Source organism: Sphaerodactylus townsendi, linkage group LG15, assembly GCF_021028975.2.
Source record: "Sphaerodactylus townsendi isolate TG3544 linkage group LG15, MPM_Stown_v2.3, whole genome shotgun sequence".
Lineage (NCBI taxonomy): Eukaryota > Metazoa > Chordata > Lepidosauria > Squamata > Sphaerodactylidae > Sphaerodactylus > Sphaerodactylus townsendi.
The window spans coordinates 7,533,975-7,555,278 of record NC_059439.1 but is presented as its reverse complement, the minus strand read 5'-3'; the positions used below and the strand labels follow the sequence as shown (position 1 = coordinate 7,555,278).

Genomic DNA, 21,304 nt, shown 5'->3' with positions numbered 1-21,304 from the left:
GTGTGGTATGTGTTTCTTACTTCCACTCAGATTACCTGGTAACAGTATTACCTATTTACTGTTTTCACTGTCATCATCTTCTCGCCCATTCATGCGCGGACATCTCTAAGGGCATCCCAAGCCCTCAGGCCACAGACAGACAGGCTGCACGAACATTCTAAGAGTGACAGTTAAACACAAACAGCTTCATGGCCTGGTGCGCCAGGAAAAAGACGTTTTATCTGGCTCAGGTATGGACTTTTGGCGATTTGAAGGTCAGATTACCTGCCCACAACAGGGAGGAACATCATGAGAAAATTTGGGGTCCAGACGTTTCGGTGTTAGGGCATGACTAACAAAGTCACTGTTAGCTTTTTATATATATAGATTGATCTTTGCTACCTTATTGTATTAGGGTCTTGAATTTCGGAGTTGTTACACCCCAAATTGGTGCCCAAGTTGTGTACTCCAAAATCGAAGAAGTAGCAGATAATTAATGCCAATTAATTTCATTTCTGCATCTGATTGTTTGCTTTGCATAGTTTATTCTGTTTTTTTCAGTTTGGCAAGGACAAAGGTATGGGAGCTGGCAGTGAGGAAGAAAGGGAAAAAACTCTCTGGGAATTGATAAATTGTGGTACCAAGTACAGGCAGGGTGGTATAGTGGTTAGCATCTTGAGTTAGGATAAGGATCCCTGGATTCAAACCTCCCTTAGCTGTCACATGGGGTCTAACCGGAGAATAAGTTGAGAGTTGCCAGCCAAACCAAAATTCTACCTAATAAAACATTTTGATTTCAGCAATGGCCAACAAGACTGAAATTCACAGGCACAACATGATGGAGTCCCTGTCTCCGATGCATCTCACTGCTTCTGAACACGGAGGTTCTATTTCTCTATCACAGCCTTTGACAAATTTAAACTTTTTTTGGAGATTGTTCGGCAGCCATTGCTAGACCCTGTGGCAAGGGAATCTATAAATACACTGTGTAGTGTAAAACCTCATTTGCTACAGGTATAAGTAGAAGGCTGTGTAAAACCAGGGCCATTTAAAAGGAAAATTTGGAACAATCTGGTGTCGTGGGATGGTAATTTGTGCACCCTGCTTCACCGTGCCTGTACATTGCCTTGGGTATGCGCAAATGCTTTCATGTTTAGAATCACGCTTCATAACATTTAGAAATCTAACACAGAGTGCGTGGAAAACCCTCACAACTCAGAATTTGACAGCACTAATGTAGAACATGTGAATTTTGGAACTACATGCTCCCCTCTCCCCCTTAGAATTGAACATTTGGCATCCAGTTGCACAATGAAACAAAATATGCCATCTCCTCCACAGCCACCAATGGCAACACGGCCCCTGACCCTGGCTGGGCTCTGCCTCAGCACTGGTAAATCTGTACAGCCTCCATAAAAGATGCAGAACTGATGCTAGAAAATGACCAGGCTCAGAGAAGGCAGGGGACATGTTTGGAAGCCACGAACCTGTTTTGAAGTGGTCTGAACCAGTTTGTAACTGAAGCCCTTTTCATTTTTAATGCCCTGTCTCACTTCTCAACAGCAAACACCAGGATTTCACATACATTTCAATCAACATATGCAAACAGGTGGGGGGGGGGGCTAGAACATTGTGCCCACCCTCTTAGAAAGGGAGCATTAAACCAATTGGACGGGTTTAGACTGGAACCTTGTCGTTCCCACCCACCCTAAACTAGTGAACTTGCCCACCCAACACCTCTGGCTCAAAATCTGACTGTACCAAGGGTTTGCCCAGAGACCTGTTTTCAGTACAACATTCCCCACCCTCAGAACACAGGGAGAGCAAGAGCGCCTCTGGGCACATGAAAAGTTGACTGTCAGGAAGGCATCTTCCTGCAGGCAGCTAACCAAGAAGGTTGACAACAACCTAATAACAGAATGAAGGCCTACAGGTTACATGCAGTAAACTAACAAAACTTTAACACATTACAAATAGTAAAAAAGAACCCACTGAAACCAAATGCATTTCAGTCAATCAACCTTCCTCAGCGGTACGAATCGTTAAAATTATTTACATTACAAGATGCAGCATTTCTAACCATGCTTTTTAGAACACAAGAAGTGCTGTCCATTCATTAGCTACTCAAACACCCCTCACTATTAGACTAGATTAGGACCTTCAAGAACCATTTGTCAGATTGTTATTATACATGGTCCAAATATCTCAGAAATAAGGGCTATAGTATGAACAACCACGTTCAGCAAAGCAAGATACAACCAGTCTGTACTCCCCTTCTGAGGCCTGGTCAAACCTTCCATATCCCAGGGTGAGCAAGACCCCCTGGACCACTCATTTTAAAAATTCCCCACCACAGCCATCGGCCAGAGGCGGAGCTACCAGGGGGCCGGGAGGGTGCGTGTTGCCCCCACCCCCGTGGCACTCCACTCCCCCGCAAGCCCCCCCCCACTTACCTTATCAAAACAGTGCAGGCTGAGCCTGTTCCCTTCAGGCTGAAAATGGTCTGGCAGGAACTACATTTCCCAGGAGACCTCGTGAGTTCCAAGGTCTCATGGGGAGTGTAGTTCCCACCAGGCCATTTTCAGTCTGAAGGGAACAGGCTGCTTTTCCAGGCTGAAGTAAGGTAAGCGTGGGAGTGTGGGGCGCGGGAGCGGGAGTAGGGCACTGGGGGGGGGGGGGGACACAGAGTGCGCACCAAGATACACCTCTGCCATTGGCCCTTAAGGATAAAAATGTTTTCACACAAGGAGATGGTACTAGAAAACAAGGAACATCATGGGGTTGGGAGATATGACAGCAAGAAAGAGAGATTGGATTCTTGCAACCACCCAACTGGGGAGGGCAATTCCTGCCTCAGTTTCCTCAGTCCACCTTTGTGTGATATGCCATTTATTTGAGATTCCTCCTTTCTACTCCAGGGATTAAGCAAAGAAGAAGATGAAGAAGAGCTAGTTTCTCTACCTTTAAGGAGCCTCCAAGGGTAGACTCCTTTCCCTTCCCCCTCCCCACAGCATGCACCTTGTGAGATAGATGGAGCTGAGAGAGTTCTGAGAGAACTGTGGCTAGCTCAAGGTCACCCAGCAGGCTTCCTGTGGAAGAGGGAAGAAACAAATCTTCTAGTTCACCAGATCTGAGTTCCTGTTCATGTGCAGAAGTGGACAATCGAACCCAGCTTTCTAGTTTGAGTCAGCTGCTCTTAACCACTACACCACACTGGCTCTCAAAGGTTCACAGGCTACTGCTTTATGCCTCTCTCTCTTCTCCCCCTACAGTCCACGCTTTCCCTGCACAACCTTTTTCTCTCTCCCCCACCCCATCCATGCCCAATACAGTTTGTAAGAAAACCTGCAGGGGAGAGAAAGAGGGAGGCCCTGCTGTGTCCCCAAATGACCTCCTCCATCACGATTAGACCCTCCTGGAAAGGGCTAGAGGAGGATGTGGAGCAGATTCGCACTTGAGTGCCATAAGGGGAATGGCTGAGTTGGAGGCTGGGGTCAATGTGCACAGGAGGGGGCTGGCCTTTCCCCAGCAAGATGCAAATAACTGGGGAGGGGGGAGGTTGAGGTCTTGGCAAGGGGAAACGGCCATCATCACAGCAAAACTGCAGGGTGCAGAACGCTTGCATAACATTCTTTCCTTCCCAAAGCATACCCAGCCAGTAAAAGTTGTGAGAGACTCTCTTGAATGGAAAAATGGATGAGGCCAGTGGCATCTTTATGTGCATGCACACAATGATCAGCAAAGTTTTATTCTTGGTACAAGTTTTTGTGTACAGGCTCAGAACCATTTGCAGGTGCCACTAATGTGCTGTAATTTCAAAGCCCTGTAATTTTAAAGCCCTGATTTTAAACACTTTAGCTGGTCTTCAATTACAAAAAGGGCAATCAATCAATTTATTTATATGGATCTAGGCCAGAATAAAAAAAATAACTCCTGCATAATATCACAACAGATATATCAAGGAACAATAATGACAAAATGTTATACAATATTAAGATGGATAAATCCTCAGCAATTAAATACCTACACACTGTTTTATCAAAAGACTGCGCTTTTTACATATAAGCGCACAAAATTCTACCACTACCTGGGGTAATATTGGGGTCTCTGTCTTCAAGCAAGACTTTTATATGGAAGAAATCTGTTTCAGCCGCACCTGGATGTGTGAACCGCGTTAGCAAAGGAGAAATTAGAGAATCCCTTTCCTCTCTGTAAAATTTGCAGGGGAGAAAGATGCATGCAATAGATTCCACATTCCCTGAACTGCAGATACAACTTCTTGATCCCTTCTCTTGCGGGATTTATAAAACTTCCCAAATAATACAGCAGAAGGAAAGGCATCAAAGTGGGCTCTGTAGAAAGCCCAACGACATTTTGCTGAAGTCATAACAGATACATAAGGAGCTGCAGAGATGCCTTCCCAGGATTTCAGAAGTTTGTACAAGAAGGGTAATAGCGCATTATCTGACTGCAATTTGATGTGGTTCAGCCACTGACTAAAAAAAGAAAAGACGTCTTTCTATATTCTGTTATGCTTAATTGAGGCTGATAAATAGAATTCAGTGTAACATGATGCAGATGACATGGAGCGAGGTTCCCAGGAGCAGGGAACTAGTTTTTAACTCCAACTACAGTTGTTCCTTCCACATTGCAGGGGTCAGGGGTGCAGCCCCCCACCCCAAAATCTGGAAAACGCATAAAACTTGAGGCGCAAAGGTCACTGGGAGATCAACACGAGATGTCAGAGATTGCCGTAAACACGCGTTGAACCACAGTTCTTTTACTGCAAATTTAATTTTAAGGGGGGAAATGTATAGCTGTTCATTTGTTTTATTAAACAGTTATGTGATTAAAAAATTCCCATTTATGGTAGTTTCTCATGCTGACCTCCAATGTACCGAAACCACGATCGGGAAAGTTGTGGTGTGGAAGGGACAATTGTATTATTAGTTAGACAGTGCATGCAAACATTCAAAGAAACTTGTGAACAATATCGAGCAATCTGCTTCTCCTCTTTCCGCAGATAGCTAAAAGACTGGGCTTGGCTACAGAGGTATAAACAGAAGGGCAAAAGCCAAGTTGCCCTTGGTTTGTAGCCTGTGGTTTGCAGCCACGGGCTCCACGTGAGCTGTGCCACGCAATCAGAATGGCTGATCAAATGCCTTAAGATTGGAGAGGGGACTTGGTAGGTTGCATGGTCTAGATTAAATTGGCACTGTTTAAGCGTTTTCCTACGTACCAGTGTGGTGTAGTGTTTAGAATTTAGGATTAGGATCTTGAAGAAACACGTTCAAATCCCCACTCTGCCTTGGAAGCAGACTGGGTGACCACTCTCAGACTAACCTACCTCACAGGATTGTTGTGAGGAGAATAAATAGTGGCTGGAAGAAAAATGTATGCTTTGGATCCCCACGGGGGGAAAGGCAGAGTAAAACAGAAGTTAAAAAAATGATACATCAATGATGTTCTAAGGTTCCAATATGGAAGACAGGCATTATATCTACATCTAGACATGAATATGGATGCACTTTTATCTATATCTAGAAACAGATACAGGCACCTGTAAGGATGAATTTGTGTGGAGGTACCTTATAATGAGGATTGTCAGCTACAGGCTGGGAATTCCTAGAGATTTGGGGGTGGAGCCTGAGGAAAGTGGGAGAGATTTAAGCAGAGTAGAATGCCATAGAGTCCGCCCTCCAAAGCAGCCATTTTCTCCAGGGCAACTGATTTCTGTAGTCCTGAGATCAGCTGTCACTCTGGGAGGTCTCCAGGCCCCACCTGGAGGTTAACCATAATGAAAGTGGGGTAAGTTGCTCAAAGGTTAACAATCCAAGCAAGCACCTGAATGGCTAATGGGTTGTTGTTGTTGTTGTGGTGGTGGTGGTGGTGGTGGTGGTGGTTGTTACCACTACCACCACCACCACCAGGGCCCAGAGAGAAAGGTGGGATATAAATCCAAACTACTACCACTACCACTACCACTACCACTACCACTACCTCTACCTCTTCTTCTTCTTCTTCTTCTTCTTCTTCTTCTTCTTCTTCTTCTTCTTCTTCTTCTTCTTCTTCTTCTTCTTCTTCTTCTTCTTCTTCTTCTTCTTCTTCTTCTTCTTCTTCTTCTTCTTCTTCTTCTTCTTCTTCTTCTTCTTCTTCTTCTTCTTCTTCTTCTTCTTCTAGGGTGGTCAAATGGAATCCCTCTTTCCCTTTTCAATTCACATTATTATATGGTGCTATCTTGGTTTTTAGTATAAGGTAACCCTTCCCATTCCACAACGGAACTGTCCAGAGTGCGAATCCCGCTGTCCATGAGGCTGGTTGACACGCACAGTGCTGGCTTGGGTAAGGCAGAACTGGGGCAAGGAGGCTATCCCAGTCAGGCAGCAGAGGCAGGGTGGTGAGGCGCTCAGATCGAGGCCAACTCCCTGTGTTTTTAAAGGGTCACGTGCAAAAGAAGCGGAGGCAGTAGTGTTGGTTCGCCCCCACCCCACGGATTTTCTTAGAAGAAAAAGGCAACTCCAGCTCACTTTTAGTAAAAGAGAGCTGTGGTGAATATGGGTGAGAAAGTGGGTAAGTGGTGGTTGAATGTGACGGAGGGCAGAGTGAAATGTGTGGGGATGAAGTGGATGTGTATGAGAGTATGTGTGTTGTGTGGTAGTAGTGGGTGAGGCACAGAGTGAAAGTTACCTGCATGTGTGTGTAGGGGGGAACCCCACCTGACGTCTCACACGGCAAAGTGTGTATGTGTTTCACTTCCACTCGTATTACCTAACAGTATTACCTATTTACTGTTTTCACTGCTCATCTCTGCCCATCTGCGCGGACATTCTAAGGGCATCCCAAGCCCTCAGGCCACAGACAGACAGGCTGCACGAACATTCTAAGGGTGACAGTTAAACACAAACAGCTTCATGGCCTGGTGCGCCAGGAAAAAGACGTTTTATCTGGCTCAGGTATGGACTTTTGGCGATTTGAAGGTCCGATTACCTGCCTACAACAGGGAGGGACGTCATGAGAAAATTTGGGGGTGATCCGTCCAGCTGTTTCAGCATTAGGGCAAGACCAACAAACAAATGGTTAGCTTTTTATATAGAGAGATGATTATCATCATCATCATCATCATCATCATCATCAATCAATCAATCAATCAATCAATCAATCAATCAATCAATCAATCAAGTATGCTGCCCCATCCCCGGAGGGCTCTGGGTGGTTTACAACATAATCACCATAAAATACAAATAATGTACCAAAGTCTCTAGTGTTCAATATACACTTAAACAATTACAAATAAGCTTTTATATTGTGTAACATAAACAATATCTACACAGACTTGTTATTGTGTGATAATTTACACAAAGAAACATGAACCAAATAGTCGTTCTGCAAAGGACTCACAACAACAGATCAACATTAAACAATATGCGCATGGGCTGTCATTCCCCAGTTGTTGAATGACTTTGTGAAACCTTCACAGTGGCCCGTTGTCTTGTAATGTTCCAAAAAATCCTTTTCCAAACAGGCTACCAAAAACCCTTAAGGTTCTTTTTTTTTTGCTTTGCTATATAAGAACTGGCTCTCCAGGATAGAGACTCCGGCCTGTTACTCTGGTCTGGCCTCAATACTCTCTATTGAAAGCCTTTTGTTGTTGTGAGCCCTTTGCAGAGGGACTATTTGGTTTATGTTTCTTTGTGTAAATTATCATGTGGTAATAAGCCTGGGTAGATATTGCCTGCCTGGAGGTTGGCAAGCTAACTTCATTGCAATTGACATTTTTGCAGATCCTCTTTGCCACCCCTCCAGAATGTCATGGCAATCTATGACGGAGTGAGGGAGGGGTGTAAGACTTTAGAGAAGAGCATTGTCAATATTTTCATTTCCCTTTTTTCCTGCTCTGGAGGGCAGAAGTTGCTAACAGTATGCTCCAAAGCTCTCCTCTGCACTGCCGTCCCCTCCTTGGGGATGGTTCCACTCACAGATACATGATACCATCTATAAAGGTCTTCATTTCCTTTCTTCTTTTATGTGCCCTTTAATTCCACATTCCCCGGGGGGGAAAAGAACCATTTGAAAACAAATATATTGTTTTAAAGAAAACAGATCAAAAGCTATCCACCAAACTACTCCACACCCTAGCACAGAGGTGTCCAACTCTGACGCTTCAGATATTCATGGACTACAATTCCAATCAGCCCCTGCAGGCATGGCAATTGGCCATGTCTGCAGGGGCTGATGGGAATTGTAGTCCATAAACATCTGAAGCGCCAGAGTTGGACACCCCTGCCCTAGCACAAGAGGAGTCCCCATTTGTTAAAACAGTTCTTAAAATTCACAGGTTTTGGCTTTGTAGGTTTTTAATTGGGGGGGGGAGGGACTGTTTAAAGGCAAGTTGGAGCAGGAATATGTACCCCAACAGAACAGAAGGGGCTCAGGGATGCTGCCTTAACGCCCCCATCACTCTCCAAACTACACTGTGGTTGCAGAACATACAAATGGCCATGGTTGGTGCGCTGCAAAACTTCTTGCTACACTCTTAAAATATAAAGAAGTTAATATGACGACACCCCAAGCTTGGGGGCCCGCCAGGAACAGTTAAAATACCGGAATGGTTTGCTGGCCTAGTTCCTCCATGATTAATCCACACACCAGGTTGGGTGTAAAGGACAGAGTACAGCTGATAGAGGAACGGACTCCTACGGCCTTTAAAAAAAAAGAGCCCTGGAATCTAGAAACCTATAAAGGTATGAACTGCCAAATCAAATCTATTTTAAAGAATTTAGTTCGCTCCAAACCACAGAACTCCAAAAAGGACACTTTAAAAAAAGATGCAAGTTTCTAGTCCTCACTGCATAAGGATCTCTGAAAGAACAGGAAGGCATTGTCTGTACAAAGTCCAGGATGTTTCAATTGTTGCCTGCGACAACAGGGGAGGAGGCAGTCTGCAGGGGGGGGGGGGGGCGGCTCTGACGGGCACCATGGCAGCAGGCCAACCCAGGAGTCGGCCTGCTGCTGCAGTGCCTGTCCAAGCCCCCTCAAGATCCGCCCCCCGAGTGTGGGGAGGGTGCAGGAGGGTGCCCAGAGCAGGTGTTGTCACCAGGCGCCATTCCCCCCCATACGCCTCTGCTTGCCCCTCCCATCACCTGAAAGTGGCTGGGGGAACCTGGCAACCTTAAACTTGCCTGTCCTTTCTGTTCCTTACATTGAAAACTTTCAACACTCTGCTTCCTTCAAGGCAGCCCCAGACCTTGATTTGAACACACAGCTTTCTCCTCTGTAGTCTGGATGTCAAAAACCAAAAACAACATTTGATGGCACAGTAAGCACTTGAGATATAAAAAGCAGTAAATTACTCCTTGTTGCTCTGAACCTCTCCCACTTCCTACAGTAGGACAGGATGCAATTCTGAGTTTCTGCATTGAAGGCTGTCCCTGCCCAAAACAAACACAGCGTGCTCATGAAACATTTCTTTTCTGTGTCATTTTTTTAAAAGTTTCTAGCCCTCATGGTGGCATGTAAGGTGAAGCAGACATTCCAACTGGCTGTATAACTCTTCTCCCAACACCTCTCCTCTAACCAGAAAGCTGGTTACACCCCTAAGACCAACATTTACCTCACATGCCACACAAATTTTGTCACCCTTATGTCCTCAGTGAACACCATGAAGTTTGAGGAAGAAACGGGCTGGAATACACATACAGTGGGCCCATGGAAGGGACAGAGAACAAAGGCTAGGCCCGGCTCCCGAGTGCACGTCCCCTGCGTATTGACACAGCCTTCTTTTTCAAAAGTTACCATGTTCACCAGGAAAAAAACAAAGCAGAACAACAGCCGACGTGTCTGCCATGTAAAGCTCATCACTGTCCCCTTCAAACTTGCTCTTCTGAAGTTAAGGTCACAGCCCTAATAACGAACAATAATAATGAGTAAGCCGTATCCAGCCACTCCATGCCTGAACATTAGTTTTCCCACACTGTTCTCAATATCTACAGCCGTTTCTACTCCACTGGTGCAAGACCTAAGTAGAACGGGCTGCCAGGCTCTCCCTGACCCCTGCAGGGTGATGGTGGCATGGGCAGGGTTGCCAGACCCAGGTTGGAAACAAGATTTGAAATCTCCAGATTTCAAAATGGAGCCTGGGGAGGATGGGGACCTCAGTGAGGTGCAAGGCCATAGAATCCACCCTCCTAAGCATCCATTTTCTCCAAGGGAATAGATCTCTGTAGTCTGTAGATGACCTGTAGTTCTGGGGGATCCCCAGGTCCCACCTGGGCATGTAGATGCATAGACATGTTGGAGTAAGGAGAAACAGAATGAAACCATTCCTCTTCTGTAAGCACAGTTCTGCTGAGGAAACAGAGGATTTTGCCCCCTCTGGCCCACTTACTAACATGAGTGGGCTATTCCTCTGCACGGATCCTATGACCCCAGAAATGATCCTTCAGCGGGTTGGAAGGGGGTGCAGGAACAGACAGCTATGTTGAGAAACATCCATGCCAGTGGCGTAGCGCCCAGGGGATGGGGTGTCTTCCACCGGGTGCATGCTGGTGCAGGGGTGTGGCGGGGGCATTCCGGGGCGTGGCAGGAGCGCAGGGCACACACGTGCCCTGGGCGCAGTTCCCCCTCGCTATGGCTCTGATCCATGCACTTATGTTTGGATGAATACCAAGCAACATGTTTATTTCAGCAAATTTCTAGTGCTTAAATATACACAATCAGAAGTAAAGCATGGCTTAGGAATGCTACAGATTATGAGAAACTTGTGGAGAATTGAGGGTGAAGCTTGGTGGGACCTGAGGAGAGGAGAGAACTCAATGGAGTATAATGCTATAGAGCCTTCAAAGCAGTCATTCCCCGCCCCCCCACCCCAGGGGAATTGATCTCTGTAAACTGGAAACCAGTTGTAATTCTAGGAGATCCTGGAGTCTGGCAACTTTACCACAGAATTAGGTGACTTAAATTTTTGTCAAAAGATCCCCCCAAACTAGAACAGCACACACAATGTGCAGAGAGCTGGGCTAGAACCTTTCACCCTAATACACATGTTTTTAAACTGCAGGGAGTTTTTACTTGAAGAACCATTTTAAATGCAAATCTCCCCCCCCCCACCACACCCACACGTCTGAATTGATATAGCCTATGCTACCACCCACCCTACTCCATCATGTTCATCCGCTCTGCATGTGAGGCCAGGCCAGGAGCAGCAAACCTTTTTAGAAACTCAAGTCCCCACGCAGGAGATAACAAGGCGATTACACCTGGTTCTACGCTACAACATCTGTTTCCACACAGAATGCCCCTAATAAGGCTAGACAGGCAGACAATCAAAAGGTGAGAATCTCAAAACAGAACTTCCGAGATTTCATACATCCACCTACATTGCACCAGGGTACAGGACAATCCACTGTGTGACTCAAAAGTCAAGCCATCACGTTAGGCTACAGGGCACTGATGACCACCATCACTGTCCCCTGCAAACCACGGTTACCTGGCCAAACTTGCTCTTCCAGATAATAATGAACAAAGTAATAACTAACATAATAATGAACAAATATTATGGGTGGGCAGTTATCCTGCCACTCCACGCTCAGAATACTAGGGTTTTCCCAAACTTCTCTGAATTTCCACAGCCATTTCCACGCCACTATTTCAGAAAACATGTAGATAGAATTGCCAGGTCCCACTCTGGCCACCAGAGGGAGGTGGGGATAGGGTTACCAACTCCAGGTTGGGAAATTCCTGGAGATTTGGGAATGAAGCCTGGGGAGGACAGAGACCTCAGTAGGGTACATGGCCATGGTGTTCACCTTCTGAAGCATCCATTTTTTCCAGGAGAGCTGATCTCTGGAGATGAACTGTGATTCCAGGGAATCCCCAGGTCCCACCTGGAAGCTGGTATACCTACACCAAACACATCAGGTGCTTCTTGGCCCAGATTGCTCAAGTAAAGCCCCACACTGCTGTGGGAAGCCCTGAAACACACATATCTTCTCTCTCTGTGCACTTAGGGTTACCTCAAGCTCCCTGAGGCACCCCTCCGGCTCTGCTAAGAGAGGCCAGGTTTGGGGGCTCCTCTCCCCCCTCCCCATCCCACTCTCAGCCTGTTGAAAAGGCAGCCCCTTTCCTACAAAATGCAACTTGTTCGCTAACAAGTTCTTGGAATCTCCTTGAGAGCAAACCGGCGTTCTGGAGTTGGTGCCAGGGAAGTGCGCATTCATGCCAAACAGAGGCCAGACAGACATTTTATCAGCGCAATGGAGGCAGCCACGAGGCAGGCTTCTGGACCCACCTGGGCATGCAGGTAGTTACACTCCGACAATAGGAGGAAAATGGCATGGTGCCCACCTAATTTCCTTTGCACTGAGTCACAAGGGTTACCCAGGGAAAGCCAGACGACCTCATCGTGACTTCCTTAGTTGATAACACAGTCCACGCAACCACCAGTGCTTTGTCCTTTCCACAGCTGCAACGCCAACCCCCCGCCCTCTAATAAAAGATTATCGCAGGTGAACATTTATCCTTCTGTTGCACAAAGAAAGAACTGGAGTTCTTCTGCCACCTACTCGAACCCTGTGGGCAAAGCACAGGCAACTGGAAATTGTTCATATTCCAGCTTAAAACTGACCAAAAGCCTTCCTGGGTGCAAGTCCTGAAGCTCAGAGCTAAGAACCTGCAATGGAATTATAAGAGAATTCCTCTGAGCATGCACAACATGAACTGCCCTCTCGGCTAGTAACCTACAACCCAGGAACATGCTTTTAGGCTTCGAGATCAGAAACACCTTCCACCATTAAATTCTACTAACACCCTCCATCACTAAATTTCAGATTGTTAGCTTCTTAGGAGAACATACACGCCTATCTAGTCTTCCATAAGTGGATTCTGCACAGCATATTTACAATGAGTTGCAATAATTATACATTAATTCATTTTCCATTAATAAAAAGGGAAAATGAGTTCATTTATTAACGATTGCAACTCATTATAAATATGCTGCTCAGAAGTAGCCATAGTTTGGAGCTGCCACATCCTTTAACAGCATTTTTGTAGTCTGCTGTTAGCTTGGCTACTGTTTTATCAGACTTGTTTTAAACTTCTTGAAGTTCATGCAATTTTTATGCTTCGGTTGGGGTTCTGATTCTGGGTTTAATTAGTAACTTTTATGGCATTCTACGTTTTATTTTGTAAGCTGCCTCGGGTAGGTTCCCTGGAGAAGCAGCAAATACATTTCCTAAAGAAATAATGCACACTGATGGTCATAATTGCTTCATGTAAGTGGCTTGCTCCAGTCATAATAGCAGAAAACAAGGTAACCCACATGCACACACAGAAAAATACACCTTTGTTAATCCTAATATAAAGAGAGCTGACATGCCCCAGTCAGTTCAATATGCGGAGTACAGTTAAGGGCCAGTTAAAAGAAAAAGATGCCCAGGAAAGTAGGCCTACTCAAGTCCCCCGGGGAGTTCAGAAAATTCCTGGAAGAAGAATTGGGGGGAGGGAGGAAGCAGATTTCCAAGTCTGGTCCCCCCCCCCCCGCCAACACACAGACACACAATGTACCCAACTTGCAACTATGATAGAACATATGTTTTCGTAACCGGCTTGAATCACGTGCATCTCTTCTCAGAATTTCAACAATTCTTTAATGCGTTATTTATCAAGAATCATCTCGGGATTTAAAATTCCAGAACCTGTTTTGCACTTATGATCACATGAAGCTGCCTCGTACCTAGTCAGATTGTTGGTCTATCAAGATCCGTGGGGCCTACTCTGACTGGCCGAAGGACTCCGGAAGACACTTTCGCATCACCTGCGACCTTTAAGGCCAGGGACCTCCTGCATATGCAAAAAGTCCACAATTGAGCTGCAACTCCTCCATAAATGGAGCTGCCATACTGAGCAAAACCTTTGTTCCTTCACAGTCAGTATTGTCTGCTCTGACCGCAACAGCCAGGGACGTAGATATAGATTTTTAATAGGGGGAGTTTAGGGGGTGGGGCCATGCCCCCACCTGCCCCTAGGGGTGTGGCCACACCTCCCCAAGTCCCACCCCCGGCCTCAGTGCTTATAAAGGCAGCTCTCTGAGGCCAGGGACGGCAGACTCCCCTGCCCTGCCCTCCCCCACCGCCCCACCAGCTGGGCTACCACTGGAGCCAGCAGCCCCTTCTAGCCCTGGCAGCTAGGGAAAATGGGGCCGCTGTGATGCTGGAATCCACCCCCAAAAGCATCACTTTCAATGCTGTTTAAAGTAGGGAGCCCAGATTATCCTTTTAAATCCATCTTAAAGGGAGAATCTGGGGTCACTAGTTAAAACAACATTGAAAGTGATGCTGTTTTTCAATGTTTAAAGTAGGGACCTCAAATTCTCCCTTTAAATCCAAGCCAAAAGTGTAGCCCGCATCTTCTATTAGCTCCCATTGGAAACAATGGGGGCACCCCCTTTGGGAGTCCATAACTTTGGACCCCCTAAACCAAACCTCACCAAACCTGGGTAGTATCATCTGGAGAATCTCCCAAAAAAATCCCTTAAAATGTGGTGCTGTTAGCTTAAAAGGTGCGCCCCCTACACTCCAAAAACTGAAAACACACCAAAAAAACCACAAATGGGGGGCAGAGTTTCGGACATGTAATGGGGGGGGTTGAACCCAAGGAAACCCCCCCCCCTTACCTACATCCTTGGCAACAGCTCTCCTCTGTCTCAGGTCTTTGATATCACCTGCTAAATAATCCTTTTATCTGGAGATACTGAGGATAGAACCTGAGACCTTCTTCACCCAAGGCAGATGATATATCACAGAGCCACCACACCCCCTCCCCAATGCTTGTTAAATGCAACCCTACAAAAAGTGAGAGTACCTCAAAACAAAAAGCTGGGGACTCTACAGGGGCACCTTGGTACAGCCCAAATGCCCTGGGTTGGCGGAGGGGCCGGGGCGACTGTCTCCTCCCCACCCCAGGGAGCTCCCTACGCATGCCTTTTTGCCTGTGCTTTTGCCATAGATGAGAGACACAGAATGTAGGTCACATTTTTCTTGGCTGCAGGGAAAATTCCTTTGATGGATTTATAAACTAGCAAGAGAACAAATCTGCTGGGGGGGTGGGTGGGGGGGTGGGGAGAGAAAGAAAACCGGGGAAGGGTGCAAAGCAAATTAAAGCTTTGCCTGTTTATCTAAGAGATGGAAGGGTGATGCAATCCCTAAATTCTCCTTAAAAAGGACTGGTCTATGGCAACCCTAATAGGAATTTCACTTCCACCTCTCTCTGTGTGTCTAACAGTGCAATTCTAAAGGAAGTTACTCCAGTCTCAGCCCATTTATTTCAATAGCCTGAGACTGGAGTAGCTCTGCACAGGATTGCACTAATAGGGTGTCTTTAAGGCTGTGCAAACTGGGGTCTCAGAAGAGGAAACGCTGTGATATTTTCCATGAACACTATAAATACGATATTTCTTATTAAATATTTGAAGTTCCAAAACTCATAATTTGGAAGAGAAGTTGGGGCGGATGGTTGGGGAAGACGTTACGTGAATTTTGGAAGCAAAATCTGGAAGAGGAGAACCACTAAGGCAAAGGGGGGGGGCATCAAATTCATTTGTTATGAGGGCTAGTTATGACATAATGTGGCTTGGTTGGACTGTGCCTGGGGGGAGGGGCGGGTAGCTGCCTTGGCTGGTGAACCCACAGTCCGGCGGCGGGGGGGGTGTGTGTGTGATGGCCTGCAGCAATGTTACCAGCCCAGTTACTAGGCGGGGGACTGCCTAGACTGGTAAACTAGCAGCAGGCTCAACAGGCCAGATTGGGAATCGGAGGGGGGGGGGGCTTGTGGGTCTGATCAGCTCTCTCAAGGGACCAAATCCAGTCCCCGGGCCACATGTTAGACACCCTGATCTAAGGCCAGGCCTCCAACACCGTTTCTGGTGCCTGCTGGGGTTTTTTAGAAAGTGCTGGACCAAGTATGGTTTTTGCCCAGCATCGCTTCTAATTCTTCTCGTTCGTCCTTTAAAATCTGATTGGCGGTGCAGATTTCCAAAAAGGAAGGTGGCTGCCCTCCCAGCATTTGGCTCTTCGCCAGGTCCAATCCCCCCAGGTCCTGTTTCCCAGGTCCAACCCCCCCATTACATGTCTAAAGCTCCACTCCTGTTTGTGTTTTTTTTGTATTTTTAATGGGGTTTTTTCAGTTTTGGGCCTGCAGGCGGCGCAGTTTTTAGGCTAGCACAGGGGTAGGGAACCTGCGGCTCTCCAGATGTTCAGTTGGCCATGCTGATAGAGGCTGATGGGAATTGTAGTTCCTGAACATCTGGAGAGCCGCAGGTTCCCTACCCCTGGGCTAGCAGCACCAAACGTTCAGGGATTTTTTGGGAGACTCTCCTGATGATACCACCCAGGTTTGGTGAAGTTTGGTTCAGGGGGTCCAAAGTTATGGACTCCCAATGGGAGCTAATGGAGATGGGGACTACACATTTGAGGGTCCATAACTTTGGATCCCCTGAACCAAACTTTACCAAACATGGGTGGTATTATCAGGAGAGTCTCCTAAAAATACCTGGAAAGTTTGGTGCTGCTAGTTTAACAATTGCACCCCTGACAGCAGGCACCCCCCAAATGTCCCCAGATTCTCCTTTTAAATCCACCCCCTTCGGCATGGATTTAAAGGGAGAATCTGAGGTCCCCAGTTTAAACATTGAAAGTGATGTTGTTTGGGGGTGGATTCCAGCATCACAGTGGCCGCCCATTGGGGGCGCACGCAAAACCCAGATTTTGCACCAGGCTCCATTTTTCGTAGCTAGGTCTCTGCCCGGAAGGGAGGGCAGAAGGGGCTGCCAGCTGGGAGCCCAGCTGGTGGGGGGGCGGGGCAGAAGGGGCAGGGGAGTCTGCCATCCCTGGCCTTGGAGAGCTGCTTTTATAAACACTGAGGTCGGGGGCGGGGCTTGGGGAGGCGTGGCCACACCCCCAGGGTTGGGTGATGGCATGGGCCTGCCCCCCCGAACCAACCCCATAAAAAATCTATATCTACGTCCCTGGACTGAATGTAAGCTGTCTATGTAAGAAAATATTTTAAAGAATATGTCCAGTTTGAAAGGCATCCAATTAAACAGAGCTTTTGACTGACCATGTAGAAGTAGTTATGATTAGTTATGCATGACCGTATTCATTTACATTTTGTAATTGGCTCCTCCTCCTTCAGAAGCCATTTTGTGGTTGTGCCCACACCCCATTTCCAAATTCCACAAATTCCACACTGAAAAAGAAAAAGAGTTTGGATTTATACATCTCTTCTCAACCATCAGGAGTCTCAAAGCGGCTTAGAAACTCCTTCTCTTCCTCTACCCCAAAAGACGCAACAAACACCTTGTGAGGCAGGTGGGGCTGAGAGAGTTCTGACTAGCCCAGCAGGCTTCATGTGTAAGAGTGAGGAAAAAACTGGTTCTCTAGATTAGAGTCCACTGCTCCTAACTACTCTACCACGCTGGTTCAAAAAGGTTGGAGACCCCTCCGCTACAGCATCTTGGCTTAAAGATCCAAGCATAAGTCTTGACTAAAAACTATGCAGGATTTGGTCCCACCCGCTCTTCCCATCAACCAGGTTTCAAAGGCCAGCTCAACCTTGCCTCAGAGGCTGGCCCCCATCCCATTTTCCTCTCTCATTCTGTATTAGATCCACCCATTCTGGACGGGTGAAATGCCAAATGAAATACATTTTAAATGAAGTTTAATTTCTTCCTCATTCAATAGACAGTGAGCAGAGAAAGAGGGATACAGATTCAAGGCACACAGGTCTTCTCCAAACTTGACAAATGTTTTACCCAGTCAACATACCAGGCTTGGGGGAGGGGCGGGGAACCCCCAGACAGCTTCATAATAGAACAGTTGCATTTACAGAGTTCCTTTCAACACTTCCAGGAGCTTGGTCAGCGTTCTTTTCAAGCGCTCCAAAAGGAACGTTAAATATTATTGTTCCCAAGCTCGTCTCAGGTCAACTGAAAAATGGGCTCCATTTTTAAGCAGGAGGCCAGCAACCATCAGTTATTCCAGCATAAACTTTTGTATACCTTTGACCGAAGAATGGTATACTCCTCCTATCTGGGATGGTCGTCCTCTTCCACTGAGCGCGCAGCTTCAGGAGGGACGCACATGGAGCAGTGAGGGAGGTTGGGGACACCCACCTAGACAGCCAGATCAGCCAAATCAACCCTGGCGATCAATGGGGTGACAGATGTCGCAGCCAGATCGTCCTCACATCCATAAACATTTGTGAGTCAGGGCTCAGGTCATCAGATGCATGATGCACTATGGTTGTACACTCCGCTACATCTAATGAAGTGAGCCCTACCCCATGAAGGCTTAAACTGGAATAGATTTTGTGAGTTTTTAAGGTGCAAACTGAACTCCAGTTAAATTTTTGCTGCCAGTTAAATATAATTTCCAGTTAAATTTTTCCTGGGAGAAGGAGGAGGAGGAAGAGTTGGATTTATATCCCCCCCCCCTTCTATCCTGTAGGAGATTCAAAGGGGCTGACAATCTCCTTTCCCTTCCTCTTGTGAGGTAGGTGGGGCTGAGAGAGCCCAGAAGAACTGTGACTAGCCCAAGGTCACCCAGTGCACAGGATAAACTGAATTCCCCAGATAAGCTTCCACAGCTCAAGCAGCAAAGCAGGGAATCAAACCCGGTTCCTCCAGACTAGAGTACACCTGACCATAAGCAAGCCCTTCCTGGTACATGCCAATCCCAAACCTTTTAACTGTGCCCCTGCCCTTTGCTAAAGCCCCTGTCACATATTTATCTGAACTGATGCTCTTGACTGGCAGAGTTCTTGGGAAGGAGTAACAGGCATTCTGCGTGTGATCCCTAGAATCGTGCCCCAAAACCTCCTAGCAGAAGCACACCAAAGGAAATTGTGCAACAGAATTCCCAATATAAGTTGGAAAACAGCCACGTTTGAGGAACAGAGGCAAAAAGCAACAACGGATTTTAGGCCTTTTCAATATGATGTTTGGGGGATTCAACCAAGCAGCAGGAATGCATGCTACCCACAAAGCTCCTGATATGCGTGGCTGTTATGTTGTCTGGTCTTCGTGTATTTTCTGATTTTTGGTATATCTATGCTCTGAAAAGTATACTATTCTGTTTGTGTACACCAAAACCAGAAATATATGCACATTTCCCTATTCAAATAAGATGGAGGTTGCACATACTAGAACTGTGGATAGTGCATGTTCTGGTACGTGTGAGTGGATCCTCCAGGAATGTAACGTTTCAAACATGGAACACCCAGCACATGTCTGGTTTGACACATGGGAATATAAAGCTACTTTACCGAGCCAGACCACTGGATCTATCTTGCTCTGCCCTGTCTCAGCTTTGGACAGCAATGGCACCTGGATCCTTATCTGAAATCTCCAGACATTAAACTAAGGAGCTTCTGTGGGAGAAGCACAGAACGTTTGTCACTTCTCTGTCTCCCAGCTCAGCCACCTGGGACTGTGGAGATTCTGAAGTCTGAATCAGGGATCCTTTGAAGAAAAAACATGCGCTTTTCCCCTTCTAGGTCAAAACTGTAAGGACTGAATAATATAAGGGCATCAGATTTCATATGCAGAATTCATCTGACACAGAATTTAGAAGCGTGATAACTGTCTGATTTTTAAAGAGTTTTTTAAAAAGCAAGTTCTTGGCCCTTAAAAGCTGAGAGTGGGTGGGTGTCTGAACAACACATGGGTAATTCCTGGCAGAAATTTAGAAGCCAGCGGCTGGCTGAAACCGGGCTTCCACCACTATTCATATAAGGTGATACTAGGTTCAGAGGGTCGCAGTTTTGATTGGCAGCAGGCCAGCTAGATTTGAGTCCAGAAACCCCTTTAAGACCAACAAGATATCTGGAGTATGTTTTTGAGTCAAGGCTTCAGGCATCACATTCAGCCGCGTGGAGTGGAAAATCCACCTGGTATCTCCAGAAGGGAGCTTTGATTTACAAAAGCTAATCCCCCAAAATTCATGTTGCTCTCTCAGGTGCTACAATGAAAGGTGTGTGTTCTGTTTGACTGCCCTCCCTGTTTTTAGCAGAAGCCGTCTGAACTATGCAAAAAAACCTCAAACAAATGCACATGCATCCATTTCGCTTGCATTGATCTGTTCATGTCAGAGAATTCCATTTCCTATAATGAAGGGATTTGAGTTGTCGTGGTACAGAGCTTCAGAGAGCTGCTACGCAGGGTTGTCCCAAGGAGACATCTTGCTATTGACAGTGCGCATGACCAAGGAGGTCAAGAATTTCTAAGGAAGAGCTCAGGGAGTGTATATTGGGGGAGGGAAGTCCATCCAGCTCTCTAGAACAATACCAGATAAAGTGTAAGATCCTTCAGCTTGCCTGCCGGTAAGGTCATGGGCCCAAGGAAAACAAACAATGCTATCAAAGGCACAACAACAATCCTTCGATCAAGGACAGCTGAGTGCCACAGGGCAGATTTGACGGGTAATGGCTGCTACCAGATGGACCAAGCAGGGCCTACACTGGCCATTCTGCCCAGGTTGGAAGTGCAACTGAGCGTGATAACCAGGAATGAAGAGTTTTGGCTCTTCTGGACCTCTGGATCCCTGCCATGCTTTGGAACAATCCAGCACACAGCAATGTAACCCTGCTCTGTATTGATGTGCGTGGGGGGGCGGGGGGGGGATTTGATGTGGTGGGATCTGATAGGAAGCGACAGGATCACTCTCTCACCAGCTACTGAAGCGTCTTAACTTGAAACATTCAGAATGTTCAGCACGGGCAAATGGCAGGAGGGCCACGCTGGCAGAGTACCCCCAGTAGCCCTTATGTGCATACAGATGGGCCCCCCAGTCACTATATTCCCACACTGGGAAATGCTTCGTCTGTTGAATTTCTTGATCATGAACTGGTAAAAGCCCAGCAGCTGTATGGAGGAGAGGAAGACTTGTGGTATCCCTGTATGCATACACACACAAATCCTAGCCCATTAATGGGTGAGAAACAAGAGAAGAGCTGCAAATACCTCCATAAGCAAAGAGAAACAGAACCAACGGAGGAAAAGGAAGCCAAAAATCCCTAGATTTTACCACCACTCTGCTTGAGGAGGGGATTGTCACCAGCAGAGACTTTACATTCCCAGACTTGGGGCTTTTGAAAGGAAAAAAAATACTGGAACTGCACAGTAATGTTAGATTCTATTTCAGGGCATAACACTCATTGCCACAACACATCTGCACATTTTCCTTGTGAGCTCACACATTTTGAGTCACATTCCATAATGTTTTGAAGTCTACACAGAGAAGAAGGAAATATCCAGTGCTGGGAATTTGACAACAGT

General features: G+C 46.6%; 1 protein-coding gene and 1 long non-coding RNA gene across 2 annotated transcripts in view; one reads left to right on the top strand and one right to left on the bottom strand.

The window, feature by feature from the left end:
- THRA (thyroid hormone receptor alpha) overlaps positions 1-21,304 on the bottom strand; it is a 187,478-nt gene that overhangs the window by 81,133 nt on the left and 85,041 nt on the right. The gene's annotated exons all lie outside the window — the stretch shown is intronic.
- Positions 189-19,458, top strand: LOC125445012. The gene is made up of 3 exons (XR_007246258.1): positions 189-317; positions 18,433-18,440; positions 19,448-19,458. It is a non-coding gene; the product is annotated as an uncharacterized LOC125445012 (long non-coding RNA).